Raw genomic sequence first — 13,611 nt, 5'->3', positions numbered from 1 at the left:
GGTATTTTGATTGAGATTGCTTTAAATCTGTATATCAGTCAGATATCTGTATATACAGCCATTTTGACAACATTGGTTCTGCCTATCCAGGAACAGGGGATATCATTTTATTTTCTGATGTCCTCTTCAATCTCCTTTTTCAGAGTATTATAGTTTTCATTGTAGAGGTCCTTAACTTCCTTGATTAGGTTAATTCCTAAGATTTAATTTTTCTTGATGTTATTGAAATGGTATTATTTTTCTAATATCTTTCCTAGTGAGTTGGTTATTGGTGTGCAAGAATGCCACTGAATTTTGTGTGTTTATTTTGTATTCTGATACTTTACTGATTTGGTTGTTAATTCTAGGAATGTTTTGGTGGAGCTTTGGGGTCTTCTATGTAGAGGTTCATGTCATCTGCAAATAATGACAATATGACTTCCTCCTTTCCTGTACATATCCCTTTTATTTCTTTCTCTTGCCCAATTCCTCTGGCTAATGTTTCTAGAACTATATTGAACAAGAGTGGTGATAGTGGGCATCTTTATATTATTCCTGATTTTAGATGGAAACTCTGGTTTTTTTCCATTTAATATGTTGTTAGTGGTACATTTGCTATAAATGGTTTTTATCAGATTGAGATGAGGTCCTTCTACACCTATTTTCTTCAGGGTTTTGTTTTGTTTGGTTTTATTAGCATGAATGGATGTTGGATTTTGTCAAAGGCTTTTCTCCATCTACTGAGATGATTATGTGATTTTTGTCCTTGCTTTTGTTTATGTGATGTATTACATTGATTGGTTTATTGATTGTGTTGAACCATCCTCGAATCCCCTGGGATAAAGCTCACTTGGTCATGATGTATGGTTTTTTTGGTGATTCATTGCATTCTGTTTCCCAGTATCTTGTTGAGGACTTTTGCCTCTATTCTTATTGGAGAGATTGACCTGTAGTGTTTTGTTTTTTTTTAAATTAGATCCTTGTCTAGTTTTGGAATCAGGGCAGTGCTAGAATCCAGGAATGGCTTTGGTAGTACTCCTTCCCTTTCAATTTTGTTAAAAAGTTTGAGGACTATTAGCACTTGATCTTCAAAGAAGTTCTTGTAGAATTCAGTGGCGAATCCACCAGGTCCTGGGCCTTTCTTAGTGGGTAGGATTTTTATTTCTGCTTCAATTTCATTTTCTATTATAGGGTTATGTAGGGGTTTTATATCTTCTTTGTTCAGTTTTAGTAATTTATGTTTATCTAGGAATCTACCCATTCCTTCTTGATTCTCCAGTTTATTGGAATACAAGAAGGAAGGAAAGTAACAAAGACAAGCACTAAACAAAAAAACTAAAAACACTGTTCACCCTCACAAAAAACAAAAACAAACAATAAAAAACCAAATGAACAAAAATTTTAAAAAGAAAAAGAAATTTCTCTGTGATATCAAGCCTGTGATTATCTTCTGGGGTCTACTTTTGTGGTAGGGTCCAATTCAAGGCATGACTGCTTTCATTGGTAGACAAAGGAATTCAATCAGAGCCCAGGTCCATGCTAGATAATCACCAGCAAGCCAACCATAGAATTAGGACAGAGTGCCAGTTCTGGGATTTTCAAATTCACAGAAATTCAGGCCGAACCTGGCCTCTGGTATCAGGATGGGGCCCGAGTTCTTTAGCTTATAACACTCCGGGTGTCTCTTGCTGGCCTGACCACAGCTCACTGACCGTGGACATCTCCCATGGTTGTCCCTCACCCAGTCACTATGGGTGTTTAAACCTGGGAGCCCTGAGATGAAGCCAACCTGAGGCTTCTCTGAGTCCTAGGTTCAGTTATCCCCTCCCAGTGATGCTTTCAACCAAGCACTCTTTCCAGGGCATATGGCAGACCCTTGGACTGGAGTCACTGACCAGCTATTGCAGTGCATAGTATCTATTGGTCCATTCCACTGGTGCATTTCTCCCTGAAGGCTTCCGGACTCACCTGTTTTCACTATGTCTCTGTAGACTTGATCTTCGTTTCTCACAAGCCAGGAGCCAGGATCCAGGGAGAAAGTGCAGTTGCCCTTTCTTTTTTCTGAAAAAAGTCTGTCTGATATCCATTTAGGTATATCTTCTGTGAGCTCATCAAGCACTTTATTGTATTTTTATGCCCTCTTTTATCATTTTGAATAATTCAGCTATGCAGTTTTTCATTTCCTCCACATCCATGCCCCATGGATCAGCTTTGGGGGCGTTGGGAGTTTTTGGAGGCATTTTGTTGCCTTGTCATTTCATATTTCTAATGGTGTGTGCGTGTGTGTGTGTGTGTGTGTGTGTGCGTGTGTGTGTATGTGCTGAGTTTGGGGATCAATTATATGATTATATTGGAATGACGGCATTGCTAGTATAGGGATCTCTTTAGTTAGTGTCCGCTTTTCAGTTATGCACTTGAGATGGCTAAATACAGGCCTTTGCCTCTGTCTCAGGATCCACCCCCCACACACACACTTTGTTAATTTGGGAGGGGACAGTACAGTGTAATGGGCCCAGCACCCACTTTCCAGGAATGGACCACAATATTGATAATAACACAAAGACAGTCCAAATATAGGCATGCAGAGGAAACCAATTAATGGCAACACCTATGCCACCCTGGCAATAGCAACAAAATCATCAACAATAATAGAGTCAAAGAGAAACTGGATACTGATACACCGTAAGAACCAATAATGTTGCAGATGAATTATTCATCCTTTAGGAAGGAAGAAAATTATGACATATGCTACTGTGGGAAACCAGGTAGGAAGATTGAGTCCTAATTGGCCCCCTTGGTGAGCACTAAGAAGAAAGATGGCATTCATGAGTGTTGACATGCTGCAGGGAAAAGTAAAAACAGCTGAGATCCTGTTGTTTACCTGGACAAGTAGCATGGAGGATGAGAGACAGATGGAGCCTGTGTAGCTCTAATTGCTTGTACCTGTGTCTGAGTGAATAAAGCCAAGGTGTGCCAGTCACCTGGGGCTCTCTGTTAAAGGCAGACAAGAGCCTCCCAGCCCTTCACATTTTAACCTGATTTTGTGTCTCTTTATTTTTCATCCTTGTCACCCCCTGGTCAGGTCTGAGCTTGTAGGCTCGTTCCTACATGTTATAACATGAATGGACCTTGAAGACATTAGACAAAGTTAAATAAGCCGGAGTTCCATGTTCAGCACCTTTTATCCTCCGGGTTCACCCACTTCCACCATCCCCACAAGTTACGAATTCCCAGGCCTCCCTTCCGAGGCCTCCGCTCCCAGGCCCCCAACTGCCTGGTGGGGGACTGTAGGGCCGGCTTCCTTGTCAGCAGGTTGAGCTGCACCTGCCCCAGTGGGGGCCCAAAATCACCGGCAGAGGCAACAGCTGCCAGGCGTCCTCGGAGACACCAGGTGTGCAGCGCCACCCAGAGCCCACTTAGGGACCCGCCCCCTCATGTCTGCGCACCGACCAAGACTCTCCCGCAAAATAGGTTTAAGGACATCGTTTATGCCCGAGAGTGCCCCTCCCGCCCTCTAATGCCGACCCCCAAACTCAGGGTCACACTGCTCTCGGGCAGAACAGAACGGGCAATGGAGGAGACTGAAGGAAAGCCCCAAAGAGCCGGCAGGTCGCGGGCCACCCTGGAACCCGGGCCACAGCCTGGCCAATCGTCCGATGTGACTCAGACGCAAACCAAAGGGAGAGCAGAGCGCCCCCTGTGGGAGACGCGGGGTGAAGCGGGTGAGAGATCTTGTGTTTCGAATGATCGAGAAAATATGTGTTAATGGAGAGAATTTTCTACTATACATTTTTCCTTTTCATCGCTTTTTTTCTTAAGACTTACATCCTTTTTCTGCTTGGGCTGGCCCTGGAGTGTCTAACCACAGGCATCGTTTTGTTAAGAATTTACTTCCAGGTTTCAAAGCACACAACAGTCAACCGGAATCACAACCAGTGACTCTCCTCCTCTGGGAGGGGTGGTATTTGGTTATTGGAGGCCCCCCACCTTTTGCTTTGAAAATGTGAACATTTTATTAATGGGGGGGGAATAATTGTAATACATGAATATGATGCAAAACCTAAGGGAAGAAAAAGGGCAAACAGTAAACACTAAGTCTCCTCCAACCCTCTTCCTCAACTTAGGTCCCCTCCCTAGAAGCAACCATGACTTCCAAGTAGGGCCCTCTTTAGTGCAAAGAAGGAAATCAACACTCTTAGCACTCTTATTTCCTTAATAGAATTGCTCAAACACGTGTGTTATAAATGAATGCATATATGTGAATATTCAAGAAAAGATTTGATGACAAAGCCAGTAGGGTTTTTAAGTTACAAGGGGTGGCCAAAATATACTTTATAGGCTTAAATTTAAAAAAAAATTACTATGGGAAGATACATTGCCATCATTCCCCAAAAATACTCTCCCTTGCATCAAACACACTTATCTCATTATTCTTGCCACTTTCTGAAGCAGTTCTGAAAGTCTTCTTTCATGAGTGTCTACATGAGGTATGATTTTAAAATATAGTGAATGGTGCTGCTGAGTGCCATCCAACAGAGAAGCAGGCTAGTAAAACATTACAATGGGTCCTCCTCTGCCTCACCAGATCTGGCACCATGTGATTTCTGGCTCTTTCCCAAAATCAAATTAAGCATCACAGGTAAATATTTTAAATCAATTCAGGACATTGAGGCAGCCATGACAGCGCACCAAAAAGACATTCGCAAAAGAGGACTTCCAGAACTGCTTCAGAAAGTGCCATGAACAATGGGATAAGTGTGTGTGAAGCATTGGGGAGTTTATGAGGTGATATGTCTTTTATTGTAATAAATTTTTTTAATTTCAACATTCACTGTATTTTTCAATCACATCACATATGTTTCATTCATCACATCCATTTCCAGAGACATTTAGGAGCCAGCTGTCCTATATGAATGAGACAGCAGGCCCATCTGGGCACTCACAGAGTTTCCTGGATGTGCCCTGCAGTAATCATACAGCTACCCAGGGGTCCAGGCCATGGTGGACCCTTTGGTTGTCTGTGTTGACTGCCCATATTGTACCGTGATGCCCAGCACCCTGCCCTCAAGAGCATTTGAGAACTCACTTTGGGTTTGGCCTTCCTGTGGCCCTGTCTCAGAGTTGGAAAACTAATGTGAGGGACTGTCCTCAGCAATAAGTCCATGCCCTGTTTGAGGAGGGTGCTATGTGAGAGAGTTCATGCTGGCTGGAATTCCTCAGGAAAATGTTGCCTTGTGTTGTCCCTTGAAGAAGTTTAATCTAGAAAGAACATCGAAGAGTTTACCGTTTACCACGTTGCAGACCATGTTGACCCTCCACACCCTAGGATCCACCCCAAGCCCAGCCTGGAGGCGAGCTGCTCAGGTCACTGCAGCAGTATGAGCAACCTCGTGGCTCTGGCCCTAGCACCTGAGACAGCATGAGGGAGTCTCATCCTCTCAGCAGCAGGGCTGGGGTTGAGGATGATAGCAGCTGCCATCGCCAGCATTTGGACAAGTGTCTCAGGAAATAGAAACAATTTGGCAGCAAGAGTCAAAGCCAGCAGACTGGTGCCACTGAGAACACTGGAGCCTGGGATTTCAGGAGAAGGGGTGCTGTGGTTGGAAGCCAAGGTTGCCCCTCTGTGTGTGGATGAGTGAGAGTCATCTTTGTGTTGATGGCTTATGGGTAAGAACTTTGTGACCCCAGCCGATCCCTTCCTGGAAGCCTGGAAGGTGCAGAGAGCCCGTGAGGGCACAGCTCTGGCCGGGCCCAGTGGTGCTGGGGTGTTGGTGCCTCTGGGAGGCTTCTTACTTATGCAGGACCTGTCACAGCTTCCTGCAGGACTGGCAGCCCTGGAGGAGGGATGAGGGCAGACAGACAGGGGATGAGAATGGGGCTAAGGAACTGCGGATCCCAGCGCCTGCCCCAGTGGCGGGGCTGCCAGGAGAGCCCTGCTGCGGAAGCAGGAGGAAGGGCCAGGGGTGCAGATGTTTGGTCTTGGTCTCCATAAAGCCCACCGTGGCGGGGTGGGGAGAGATGCTGATGAATACTCATCATCCATCACTGCAACCATCTTTTCTGCAGGAGAGGACCTGTCCCACACCCCTGACTGCAGTTTGGTCCCTACAGTTCTTCTCAGGATCCTGTTCCTCTCCCTCAAAGTGCTGACCACAAGGTTTTGGCATTGCCTACTCTTGGTGTGCAGTGCTCACTCTGTTGCTGGGGATGTCCCGCTCTGGCTGAGCAGGGATGGGCTCGCTTGTCCACCCTTGTGGCCCACAGTCAGGCGGGGCGTGGCACACGGCAAGTGTGCTGTGGTAGGTGTTGGACAATACGGTTGTGGCCTGACAAGACAAAGGTGACACTACACTGCCAGTGAGTTGGGAGAGGAGTTTTAAAAAACTGTTAATAGTTCTAGGCTCTTTTATCTACAGAAATTTAATATCTACACATAAAAGCTGAAATAAGAGACCACTACCCAAAAATAAGGTAGAATTTCAAAACTCTTCCTTAATTGTATAGAGAGAAGGGCTGTGACCAAATGCAAGGGCACAGCCTGAGACCTGGAGAAAGGACCTGTAAGCCTCAGTGGAAGATGAAAAGGCTCATAAATTTACCCCTCCTGTGTTCATGCAACAGATTCTAACGGAGGCTCTGACAGGGGCTCAGCGTTCAGGAAGAGGCTGCAAACTTGTCCGCATGTTGGGATGATCTGGAAAGCTTCAAGAAATCCTGATGGGGGCCAGGGATTTAGCTCAGTGGTTTCGCTGCCTGCTGTGCAAGTGCAAGGACCCGAGTTTGATCCCCGGTACCAAAAAAATAAAAACTAAAAGCAAGAAATCCTGATGGGTGGCAGGTGTGCTCCCAGGTCCTGGGGTTTGGACTTAGGACAACCCAAGAGATCTTGAGTTCAAGGCCAGCCTGGATTACATAGCGAGACCCTGCTTCAAAAACCTAACCCAAATGAGCAAAAAGCTCCCCGGGGAATTGTGTGGTGCAGTCTGTGGATGCTGCGGGAGAGACAGTGTCTCTGGGATAGGGCTGAGGCACAGAGAAGAAAACAAGTCCTGGAGAGGCCAGAGGGGAGGCAGGAGCACTGGGCCCAGTGCTCACCTCTCCGGAGCGGGCTGGGTCTGGGAGAAAGGAAATACCCAGGGAAGAGGGAACCCGGCCCCTCTAACTCTGCCACCTGCGACGTGCGCTCCTGGCCTTATGCCTTTGCCAGCCATCACCGACCCCGCATTTCCAGCCAGAGGGGTGCACAGCGTTCGTGGGGCACAGCTCTGTGCCAGGCCCAGCAGCAAAGGAGACAGACTCGGTGGGGTGTGACATGAAGAGCGGCCTCACCCAGCCCGGGGACAGCTGGAGCTCCGGTGGGCTTCTGTGGGCTGTACAAGGAAGTAGGCTAGCTCCACCCTCTTCTGCCCTGGTGGGCGCACTTATCTCCATGAGCCTGCTTTAGCAGAGGAAAACACATCTTCAGCTGAGAAACCTTGGGTAGGGAGACTTGGTGTTGGTGATGGTGAAATCAGCAGCAATGAGAGTAGAAAGGAGACCTGCAGGGATTCCCAATAACCCACAGGGACTCCAGAAGTGCCTAGGGGGATGGAAGAGAAATTCGCAAGAGATCAGATTTTCTGTGTCATATAGATGGGGTTGGAGACTAAAGAAAACTAAATATTCACATTAATTAAAACTGTAGCTGAGCCAGGTGTGGTGGAGCATGCCTGTGATCCCAGCACTTGGGAGCCTGAGGCAGGAGGATCACCGCGAGTTCAAGGCCAGCCTGGGCTACACAGTGAATTCAAGGCCAGCCTGAACTACACAGCAAGACCCTGTCTCAAAAAACAAACAAACAAGCAAACATGAAACTTCAGCTGAGATGCATTTAGGTCTAGTGTATTTCTCAAATTGTATATGACTTCCCAGAACATTTATAATTAAAATGAAAAATATCTTTAAAAATAAACCATCCCCTCTCACTCCACTCCCCTCCCACCCCCTTACTGTCTCCTTACTCTCCAGTCCTGGTGTCATGTGGAGACTATTGTCCAGCCTCAGATCTAACCTGCTTTCCCAGCATCCTGCAATGAAAAGTCAGTGATATGGGAAGTCTGTCATACAGCAAAAGTGGTCCCTTACAGTAGCATAAGTGATGACACACCAGAAGCCATTAAACTGTTCCACCACTACAGAACTGGTTAAATACAAAATAGTCATTCCTGTAGTGGAACGCTATGCAGCTATCAAAAATAATGTTTACAAGGGCCCTTGACTGGATGGACATGGAAATGCTTATTTTACCAAGATAGGTGAGAAAAGCAGGGTTGGACTGTGGTCCTGGGCCAGATTCTCCCCTCCCCAAATGTATGTATACTTCCTCACCTTTCCGCTAACCAGGCTTGTGCTTGTGTGCAGGAAACCAAACCAAGGAAATGCGGGAATCACAACTCAGGACTCTTCACTTAGATGTAATTGGATGGCTTTTCCTTTCCCTTCTTTTTCTACCTCTCTGTATCCTTCAAGTTTTCTGTTATGAGAATTGCTGTTTATAAAATGGAAAGACTAGATAGCACATTAATATCAAACATTAAATTAAAAAATTCTAAGAAGATCCATATTTAGTCTTTTGGTCTAAATTTAGTTTCTTAAATTGCTTGAATGACTACAAAATCTCCTCCTCATTATAAAAATGAGGTATCAGTGGGAGGAAAACCAGTAGTTTTCCCATGAATCATGAAAAAAAATAAAAGGATCAAACATTTATGAAAAAATACCATGTGCCCCATAGTGTTAAACATTTCACATATTGGTGCTGATCATAATCTTTAAAGATTCAATTTTTTTAATATATTGGGAATTGAACTCAGGGCCTTTAACTAAACTTATCTCCAGCCCTTTTAAAAATATTTATTTATTTATTATTTTGAGACAAGAACTCACTAGTCATTAATTTGTCCAGGCTGGGCTGGAATTCACAATTTTCCTGCCTTAGCTTCCCAGAGTGCCAAGGTATGTGGCACCACACCCAATTTAAAGCCACAATCCCGAATGCCAAAATCCTAAAAGAACTAAATCCCTAGAGATTAAAATCTCAAAATCACAGTCCTGAAAGTTTCCAACCCCAAATGTTGAAATCTGAAAACCAGAAGTCCCATTTTAACAAAAGGCTATGTAAGAGGGGTAGAAAGCTGAAATTTGAGGAAAGGGTTAGCGCATTTTTTGGTATATGCAAGAGAGTTCCAAACTACTCATTTGAGTACACCTGTTTCTTCAGACAACACAAGACACTTGCCTTCAAAAATTGCCCTTCTTCAAGAGAATGGGAAAAATTCGGTAAGCTCAGCAAAGACAGTGGAGGCTGGAGGTTCCTTCAGGGTATGGAACACACGAAATGGTGAGCTGTTCTTGGTTAGGGACTTGACGCTTGAAGTAGACAGGTTTCTCATCTTTACCCCTAGATCTAACATAGAAACACTAGCCAATGCCTTACTCTGTAAAATGGATATGTTCCGAATTGTTTCCAGTGTTTTTTAAAAAATATACAATTCATGGCCCTGTTGGATCCAAAAATTCTGGAACTTCTCCACTCATTTATATATTAATGATTGGAAACAGAGAAGTACATCATAAATGCTTATTTGAAGATTTAGTGGACTTTCCAGAAGACAAGGGATTTCAATTGAATTTCCGAACCATAATGACAGATTTGGAATTAGGTGTGATGAAGGCTTCTAAAGGTGAATTTCAAGGTGTGTTACCAATAAACTTGTGTTTTGCACATTTGTGGGGAAAATTCGATGGGTGGATTGGCCAAGTGACACAGCAAAGATGGAAACTTCAGTTTAAAAGCTCTTCACTTATGTGCATTCCTTCCAGCGTATAAAATTCCAGAGGCTTTTAACAAAATAAACGGATGCTTGCCTGAAGAAGCCTGCAGAGTTACTTACTTGCTGGAAAATAATTATGTGCACTGGCTTGAAAATGAGCATGTGCAGGATGAGAAGAATTTAGAAGCACCGTTGCTGTTGGATCATCAGTGTTGCCTGTGGTTTGTCCGTGAGTGCCATGGGGCGCATTTCCCTGTACACAAGCAGCAGAGAAGACAGCCAGAAGTGGGAACACTTAACTGGGAACGCTCATGCCAGCACATAGTGAATCACAGAGGAAATTCACAGCAGCCTCTTGTAGCAAATGATATGGACATTTTCTCAGAAGAGAGCCATGTCCTAAAAGGAAAAAGTAGCTATTGACCAGCAAGACTTCAAAAATAGTTAATGACCGTGAAAGGTGGCCAGCTCCTACATGCAACCATCCACAATTTATCCCTGTAACACACTTTTTTCTTTCTGTCACTGTTGTTGTTTGAGACAGGGTCTCACTATGTTGTCCAGGCTGACCTTGAGCCCACTATATATCCCAGACTGGGCTGGAACTTAGAATCCTCCTGCTTCAGCTTCCCTGAGTGCTGAAATTAAAGCCTGTGTTACCATGCCCAGCTCTTCCCACTATTTTAAATTATCAGCGTTATATTTTATAATTCACTATGCTATCTATTTCACCTCATCATTTTCAATAAAGTATAAATTGGGTAAAGTATAAATTATGTGAAGGTGTTACCAATACTTTGTGTATAAGTTGTGTAAAGTATAAATTGTGTAAAGACTTCTAGATTCATTGTGTGTGTGGGGGGGTACCAGATCCTTCACACTGAGCTACACCCCTAGCTCTTTTTTATTTTTTGAGACAGGGTCTTGCTGTCACTGAACTGTAAATTGCTCAGACCGTGCTGGAACTCATGTTCCTGTCTCAGCCTCCGAGTGCTCAGATAGCAGGCACGTGCCTCCACTCCCATCATTTTATACATTCCTTTTGCAAATTTGATTCTGTGAAGGTGCATTATCAAGTGACTTTGTAACACTGTGCACGTGTGTACTTAAAAATGTTCCCAGTTCCCCCCAAATGAAGAGCCATTCTTTTTGTATGTCTGTATGTATTTGTGAAAGAAAAAATCCCCAAGACCTCAATTCCCTGGGTGACTGCAGAGGGGGTGGTGACCCATTGGGCTTTTTGATCCATCTCATCACAAGATTTAGATCACCTGTCACATAATTTCAGATGACCGCAGCTACAAACTGGCTGCATGAGACCAGAAATAGTGATATGCATGTCTATATTTTGTTTCTGGCTCTCTTTCATTAAGAATATGGTTCATCTGCTCCTGTTATACCTTGCAAAAATATGCAAGCTATTACTGCTTATTGAATGGTGTAACACGGTTTGTGAAGTGCTCTGTTGTGTTTTTGTTTCTCAACTCTCCAGTGAAGAATGTTTTAAGTGTCTTTAAAACAAATTTTAAAATTATTTTTTCAGAATTATATTTTTAGGAATTTTTGATCTTTTAGGTTTTAGATTTGACAGATTTTGATGTGTGTCAAGATTTCAATATTTCTGATTATTGTATTCAGGACTGGGTCTTTCAGGATTATGGTCCAAATTCTTTACATATATTACCTTTTTTTTGAGACAGGGTCACACTGTCTGGCCTTGAACTCAACAACCCCAGTGCTGGGATTATAGGCGTGTGCCATCTCACTTTCTAAGTCCTTATATCAACCCTATAAAGACAAAGTAGGGACCACTAACATCACCCAGAAGCAGAGGAGCCGTATTTCAAATCTAGACAGCTGGGCTTTTCCACGCCTTGTGATGCTGTCTTCTCAGACCAGGAGAGAGCCATCGCTAAGGGGCTGGACGTGATTCCTCCTACAGTCCCTCTCCGTTTGCCCCACAGAGGATTCTTGGTTCTGATGTCCACTGTAGGCCCAGCAGGCCCTTGGACATTGAGCTAGGTCCGGTAGTGCCAGGGCCCATGGCTGGTACTGGAGACAGAGCTGCACAAAGCACACACCTGGCCTCAAGGGACCCAAAATAACGCAGCACCGAGCTGAGTGTGGCAGGAACCCAGCCATGCCACAGAGGGCTCAGAGGCAAGAGAACTAGAGGGAAAGTCAGAGCAAAGGCCCCTAGGGAAAGCAGGTGGTAGGAAGGGCCTCCAGGAGAAAAAGGGGAGGAATTAGGTGGCCAGCAGGGGGCGCACACGTACTGGTCTTGTGAACCTTGGTTGCAGTGCGAAACAGAGACCAGGCCTCTGCCCTGGAGGCCTAGGCCTGCAGCCCAGTGCTGGTGGTCCCTATAGCCTTTCAGGTTAGCTCAGGATATTAATTCTAAACCTGGAAAGATGGTTTGAGGCCAAAACCTGAAGGCGCCTTCAGTGCCTGGCTAAGGAGTTGAGTTTTGCCCTGACAACTGAAGGCTGCCATAGAGATGGAGCAGAGATAACCTGAGAACAAAGGTCTCAAGAAGGGTGAGCTGGCTGAGAGGCACAGAACCATGACCCATGACTCTTGAAGATTTCCATGAGCCCTCCTAGAGCTGGACTGCTTCTCCCTGCATAAAAAATTAAAAAAAAAAATCAAGACTGTTTTTGCAGTAAAACTGAAAGTGCAGAGGGTACCCAATTCCCTCCACACTGCAGCCATCACCATCAGCACCAGGTGGCACCTTTGCCACCGTGATGCACCTGCAGGGCGGCATAAATCCCAGCCTTTCCACAAAGAGCTTGTCTATCCCTACTCAACATCACTGCAAGTGCTGGTTTCACTAGGGCCACATCAGCACCATTTTGGCCTCTTCACAGACTCCAGATTCTCCAGGTCCCACTTAGTCCCTCAGAGTCACAGCTTCCGTTAGGTGCACAGCCTGGGTGTGTACGTGGAATCTGATTTGCACCTCTGGCTACAAAAGTCCAAAGTACAGTCGAGAGCTGAGACTTGTAGTTTCCAAAACCAAGGCATTATTTTCTCATCAAGCTGCCGGGTGGCACCAGCTTTGGTCAGTGTTGGCACAACTGTTCCAGTGCAGCTTCCCATAGAGCGAGGTGGGTGCACAGGCAGTGTGTGTGTGCCAGAAAGCACGGAACTTCGCTCCAGAAGGGAGGAAATGAGTGGCCAGATCATCCCACTCCTGGGGCTGAGCATTCATTTAGGGCTGATTTTCACCTGGACAGATGAGTTGTTATCAGTAATACTGAATCAGCATGTTGGTACTGGGAGGACCCCACCGAGCATCTAATTTCTCTTGATAACCTGCTGATGGGGAAGCTGTGGGCGGACTGACAGACTTGCCTGAGAGTACACAGCTTGCTGCAGCTGAGAGGGAACAGAAGCCTGCCTGGTGCTCCCTGGAGCTGGTCCTTTTTTTCAAACCCAACATGCAGCACTCAGAAGCACCACAGCAGCTTGGGAGCATGAAGCAGGCGACTCCCCAAGCACTCCTTGGGGAGGAAGAGAAATGGAAGCCTGAGGCCAGGAGCCACTTTTCAGACTCTGGTCTTACAGATGTCTAAATAGAATTTAAAATTGGTCTAAATACAATCTGTGGGAATTATGTGTGGCTTCACCTGAGAAGCACGCTGTGCCCCTGTCATATCCCCAACTGTGTTTGAGCCTGTGTCCTTTATGTTTTCTTCAGCATGGTTTATATGACAGGCACTCTGGCAGGTGCTCCCAAGAGGTGTTAGGAAGCTGCATGTAATTAATCTGGTTCTTGGCCCTCTGGAAGCTCACAGTCTGCTGGGGGAAAGATGTG

At 45.2% G+C, this 13,611-nt stretch overlaps 1 pseudogene; it reads left to right on the top strand.

The window, feature by feature from the left end:
• The first annotated feature begins 3,550 nt into the window (after nt 1–3,550).
• On the top strand, nt 3,551–7,028 carry LOC147827477 (apolipoprotein L5-like; annotated as a pseudogene).
• The last annotated feature ends 6,583 nt before the right edge of the window (nt 7,029–13,611 follow it).

The sequence above is a fragment of the Heterocephalus glaber genome, unplaced genomic scaffold (genome assembly GCF_053883595.1).
Source record: "Heterocephalus glaber isolate CG9 unplaced genomic scaffold, H.glaber_assembly_v1.0 deba00001444, whole genome shotgun sequence".
NCBI lineage: Eukaryota > Metazoa > Chordata > Mammalia > Rodentia > Bathyergidae > Heterocephalus > Heterocephalus glaber.
The sequence above is the reverse complement of the archived record's forward strand: the minus strand, read 5'-3'. Positions and strand labels throughout refer to the sequence as shown.